This window comes from Alosa alosa, chromosome 10 (genome assembly GCF_017589495.1).
Source record: "Alosa alosa isolate M-15738 ecotype Scorff River chromosome 10, AALO_Geno_1.1, whole genome shotgun sequence".
Taxonomy (NCBI): domain Eukaryota; kingdom Metazoa; phylum Chordata; class Actinopteri; order Clupeiformes; family Clupeidae; genus Alosa; species Alosa alosa.
Window position 1 is genome coordinate 24536656 of NC_063198.1, and position 6757 is coordinate 24543412.

Here is a 6757-nt window from a genome sequence, read left to right on the forward strand (position 1 = left end):
GCCATAGGCCATGAATGCAACTGACACTCAATACCCAGCACGTATAGGCTAGCCTCTATTAATGTAGCCTATTTATTGTTTTTTTTTTTCTTTCCAGTCAGGAAGCCTGCTATTTCACTATTCACTGCTATTACAATCACACGATACATAGCCTACAATTAGAAGATTCCCTGAAGATAATTTGTTACCCAAATAGTCCCAGGAAAGTTGCACAACAAATATGTTTATTTTAAAAGTCTTCATTGTACCCAATAAGTTAATAGGCAAAACCTTAATTTGTCAGACAGAATTAAATAATAGGCCTGAATACTCCTAGGCCTACTGTGTGAGACATGCTCTCACAGCACATGAATAGTATAGTGTATGAGTAAGAGTCACTAGTGTGAGGCAGAGGTTGCCGTCTCTGGTTGCTTTCAGTTGCAGGCATTTTACTGCCTGAAATTGGATGTTTTTGCCTGTGCTTGGTTTGACTGAAGGCTACACTCAGTATGCCTTCAAATGGGGCACAATACAAGTGCCCCACAAAATTGAGGAATTGCATTTCATAACCTATATATTATACAAGTTGCAATTTGCTTGTGATTATCTGTTCAATTACCAATACACTTCTATTGGCAGCATTCACAGAATGTAGGATATCCATTTTCTGGTGTAAAGTTCAACTGGTGTAACCGGCTGCTGAGCTGTTGAAGAGGTGGGCGGTCACTACTGAGCTCTATTTCCGGATGTGCAGGTACAGATTTCAAGCCAGAGCATGTACTAGATCCAACTGCAGGACGCCCCGCAAGGGGTTCTACGCGTGGAAAAAGCCTGTTAAACCATGGGTTTTGTTATTCAACTTGTACTTTTTTGCAGTTGTCTTCACTTTTCTACCACCGGTGAGTCTTTATACTTGTTTATGTTTTATTGATTGCTTACTAAATTCATTCATTCATTCAACCTTTATTTATTCTGGGAAGTTCATTGAGGGTAATCCTCATTTTCAGTGATGCCAGGATTACAATTACAATAAAACAGCAATAGATGATGTGAAATTTACAAATAAACCAAAACAAAATAAGCAACTAACTAATAAGCAAATAAAAAACATACAATTTTAGAAGGTGAAGGGAAAAGTGAATTAAAACAGTTACAAGATATGTGATTACAGATTTGAACTGACCAAGAAAAGAGTTCATTTTTAGTGTGTTGAAGATTATTCCAGGAAGTAGTCATTAGAGCATTTGACCGAGCCTTATACGTGCACTATACATGCACTATGCATATTGCGTTTGCCCCCCGCAAATCAAAGGCACCCTATTGAAGTTTTCTACCTTAATATAACAACTTTGAAGTAATTTTGATGGTAAACAAACTTGTAATAGGGAGAATTGTGCATTAGCATAGCTGGCTGATGCCCACAGGTGGAGAATCAGCCTTGCAATTTGGCTGACAGTGACCCAGTGACATCTGGTGAGAATTGTGAAACATTACCTGGTCAGTAGATATGGCTCATTGGAGATTGTCTTCGCCTATTGCTAATCGTGCGGCTACAAATGCACATGTACCGGTGTCCAGGGAGGAAGGGCTCAAGCTGTGACGGGTATTTACAATGTGCGACTAGGGGGAGCCCATTTAAAAAAAAAAACGAAACTGCATAGGACACCTTTAATCAAGGCCCCTTGCCTCCCCCTTGCGTCAAGTTAGTGAGAGTTGACATGCCATCTCCTTTTCCCTCTTTTTCTATTTTAGCCGCCAACAGCTTTTTTTCCTGTATCCATCTTTTTCCATAGACAGCAACTCACTAGGCCTACTGCTCGCTAAGCGCTCACGGCGCCCCTATAGTCCGGTGGACAGCCCATTGTGGACCCGGAAATGTTGAGTACACCAAAGCTTTTATGATGGAAATATATATTATGGGTTCCCAGCATGTAGAAACTGCCGGATGCTAATTTGCACGTTGGGCAATTTGTGTAATTGAACTAATTAGCATAAATTAGCATAATCGCCTATATTGATGATATTATACAAGGATACAAGGATACAAGGAAGTTTATTGTCACATGCATATAGTTACTGGAAGTAAGAAATGCAGTGAAATTATGTCTGGTGTCAGCCTATTTGTGCAAAGTGGGGGGGGGGGGGAAAAGTGCAGTAGAAGAGGGGTTTAGTAGATTAAGTGGCAAGGGCTGCATAAAAAGGTGGGGAGGATTGGGATTGGGTGGGGGGGCACCAACAAGGAGCACCCAAGAGCAACAGGGGCAGGAAAAACTCCCTTACCAAGGAAGAAACCTTGGGCAGATCCACGGCTCAAGGGGCTAACCCAACTGCCAGGGTCTTGGTGTGTGTGTTGGGGGGATGACAGGGGAGATGGGATAGTGTGCTGTGTATGTGGGGGGGAGAGGGCAGTGTGCAATATGTGTGTTGGGGGAAGCTTCCTCATGAGACAATGTGCTGTGTATTGGGGGCAGGGACTTACTATTGCAAGCAAGCAGAGTACTGTATGTATGATGTATGTGAGTGATGACAGTGAAGATGTGTGTGTGGGGAGGGAGGGGAGTGGAGCAGTGACTGTGTGTGTGTGTGTGTGTGTGTAGTGTGTAGGTGGGGGCAGTGTGCTGTAAGTATGTAGAGGATGTGTGTTGGAGAAGATCCTGAAGACAATGTGCTGTGTATGTAGGGGGGGGGGGCAGTGTGCAGCAAGTATGTAGAGGAGGCTTACTGTAGCAAGCAGTGTGCTGTATGTATGTGAAGTGATGACAGTGATGATGTAAGTGTGTGTGATGGGGGTGGGGGGCAGAAAGGCTAGGCAATCAAATACATGGGTAGATGGAGGAGAAATCAAAAATAATAAATAAAAAGTTCTATGGAGATGTGCAAAAGTTGGAGAAAGTCAGATATGTGTGTGTGTGTGTGTGTGTGTGTGTGTGTGTGTGTGTGTGTGTGTGTGTGTTTTGACGTGTGATGAAATAAGAAAATAAATAAAAGGTCTGTAGCATAGGGAGAGGGATGTAAAAGTGCTAAAAGTCTTGTAGGTGTGTGTGTGTGTGTGTGTGTGTGTGTGTGAGGTCATGAGTGCTGAGTAGTGAAAAAGAAACAAAGTCAGTATAGTGTGAGTTCAGAGTTGGGAAATGTTTGAGAGTGCTGAGGAGGAATGTGTGCAAAGTCAGTATAGTGTGAGTTCAGAGTTCGGATGGCCTGGGGATAAAAAACTTCTCCTGAGTCTCTCAGTTCTGGCTTTGTGACTACATAGGCGTCTTCTTGATTTCAGCGGTAGGAATAATCCATTGTTAGGATGAGAAGAGTCCTTCAGAATCTTTTGGGCTCGGAATCTATAAGAGCTGCTTGGCCAAAATGGACAATGTTAGTATGTTTTTAGGTGTTACTGGAGATGTTGAGTCCATATCTGACACTTTCAAGATTCAAAATCACTATTTAAACTTTGCTGAGTTTTTTGGTCCAATTTAGACAGATTTTTGGAGGATAGGGCTGTAGCGATATACAGTAGGGCTGTAACAATACACCAACTTAACAATTCGATTCGTATTGTGATTTTTGAACCACGGTTTGATACAAACCTCTTTTTTTGGAAGGGGTGGGGGGGGCTAGCCTACAATATAATATATCTGTATTATTTTATATCCTGATATAAAAAGAGAGAATACTGAATGTCTGATATTTATGACAGCACACTTTATGCAGATTAGCCTATAGCTTAGGCCTACTATTTCTATTATAACTCTACCACATTCAGCTGTCTGGTTGAAGCCTGGAAATATTGTAAACAAAGTAGCATAGTTGGCTAGTTTATCAGTCTACTGATTGAACTGTTCAGTTTCCTCATGTGTGTTTAAGGTAATATTGTTCTCCTTGGGACATGCCCTTTTGGGAAACATTGGTATTGAGATGATCATTCAACTTGAATGCAAGAGCTTTAACAAATATGTGCAGCATGCTAATGATGCTAAGCAGATTTAATAGTGTAACGATTGATGAGACAGCGTTGTCTAATCAAAAGCTTTATTAAAGGTCGGGAGCAGGGACATAGGCACAGAACATAGCACACGCTAGGGAAGTTAAGAACACTCGCACCTTACACACATAGGGTTGTATTAACAACCCCAAAGTTCTCCCAGAATCCCCAGCGCAAAACATTGTGGGAATTTCAAGCACAGTCCAGCACGCTACACAGTTCCCCAAAAAAGCAATTGCCGTCCTCGGGCACGGGCGTTTCCACATTCAGTCCAGGTAGTAGAGCGGCTACAAGGGCAATTTGGCAAGAATCGTGCAAATTATGATACAAGCATGAAACTTGGTAGGTATATGCTTATGACCAATACAATCAAATCTACCTGATTGGCCACTTGAAATGGTGACCATTTTCCAAGATGGCCGCCAAAAAAGACTCCAGAAATTGATTTATTGCATAGAATTGACCTAGCAAATTATGATACAAGCATGAAATTCGACATGTATGTGCTTAAGACCAATACAATCAAATCTACCTGATTGGCCACTTGAAATGGTGGCCATTTTCCAAGATGGCTGCCAAAAAAGACCCCAGAAATTGATTTATTGCATAGAATTGACCTAGCAAATTATGATACAAGCCCGAAACTCAACATGTATGTGCTCAAGAGCAATACAATGAAATCTACCTGATAGGCCACTTGAAATGGTGGCCATTTTCCAAGATGGCTGCCAAAAAAGACCCTAGAAATTGATTTATTGCACAGAATTGTTAAAGCAAATTATGATGGACGCATGAAATTTGGCATGGATGTGATCAAGACCAATACAATCAAATCCACTTGATTTGCTACTTGAAATGCTGGCCATTTTCCAAGATGGCATCCAAAAAGACCTGAGAAATTTGCAAATTTCAAATGTGCAAATTGCAAATGTGGTGTAAATAATTGTTCACTCTCCTTAAATATGTTTCCATAGATGATGAAGTGATACAGATATTAAAAATGTTCCACAATGACAAATAAGCCACTTATGACACACAACTAGCATGGTGATAACATGCTAATAATGCCAGTTCTTAATGTCAATGGAGGGCGTTGCGTGATGCCACCCCCCCCCCCCCCCAAACAAATAAAATGGTTATGACATGCTAATAATATAATGACACTAATATGCTAATAACGGCAATTCATGGTTTTCTCAATGTTGCTGTTAAACAAAAGATGCGTGTACACCAGAAACAACCTCAGCTACCAAGTAGCCAAGGTCGTTGAAGAACCTTTGTCATGAATTCGCTTTTTTCACTCTGGACGTGACATTGACATGTTTGATTTAGCTAATCACATAACGGCTCTGGCTTGTCAGCCTGGGACATTCGAAGTTAAGAGCATTCCAATTGTTTTTTGCCGAACCGCTCATTACAATCATATTAGCTGACTTTTAATTGCTAAATCCTTAATCGCTCTGAATTAGACCAGATTGGTTAGCTCCAGGCGAATTCACTTTGGTAAGCTTTATTCACCGACCCTCCATAGACAAATAATGACTTCCGTCTTTCGATTAGCATAGGTCGCTTTTGGTTTTACATGCAAATAACAGCGGTAACAGTTATAGTTAAATAAGCCCCTTATAACACACTGATAGCATGGTGATAACATGCTAATAATGAAAATTCTTGATGTCAATGGAGGGTGTTGCGTGATGCGATACCATTGTGGTAATAATATGCTAATACTTGGTAATTTATGATTTTTTCTCGATATAGGCGTTTAAAAACACTAATAACGTGCTAATGGTACTAATGGTAATAATATGGTAATAATGTGCCGCTCACTATAATTTGTGCTCTCTGCGACTGTCCCCACAATTACCCCAGAGTTAGAGAACAAAGGCGACCAGAGTGAATCAATCAGCAGTGGTCCAATGTAAAACTGTAAGTGGCTAAAATTAATTCTGAATAACCTCAGTGGCTGGTTTAATTCAGATAGTTTTGGTCTAAATATTGTAAGGATATCGAGAGTGATACAGTACACTTAAATGTAAAACGGCATATAGTGTAATTTGTAGTAGGAGAGTAGGCTACAAAGTAGGGCAGTAAGAACAGACAGGAATATTATATATGAGGCATACTAGCATATAAGTGTTCTGTGTAACCACTCTGAAGGCCTGACTGACCGCAACGTCAAAAAAAAAAAGTTTGGTTTGACTAACTGTAGCAACATTGCCCTTTTCCATGCTCAAGGTGAGGGTGGGTAAAGAAATATTACATCTTACTTGTGACATGGTCAGAATAATCAGCAATTGATATTGATATACTGCCACACCACTCATCAAAGGCATTTTCTTCTTCTCCACCTGTTGTATGTGTTTGCACAGCTTTGTTAAAACAGGCTTACATTGTTGAAAAACAAATAGCATTTTTATGCACGTGCGTCTTTCTGTTAAAATACCTACACTAAATTCTGAATCACATTTTGCCAATCAGCCCAAAACGAATTGAAATTTAAATAACTGTTCCATGCATGAATTCAAAAGGTGATCAAAAGATCATACCTCAATCTGATTTTTTAGATTAACAATGGACAACGAACGTATAACACACACTGACTGGTCAAAGTGCTGTCTGTGTCAGCAGGACACAAAAGAACAATTAAAGTCTCCTGATACAAATCCTGCAAAGACAGATAAAGATGGCTATACATTATTAGCAAAAAATATCCCCTTGTTCCACTCTTAATGCATTGCCTATCAAACTTGATTGTGCAAGACTTGACACAGGAATGAATTGAATTTCCAATGACTTCATCAT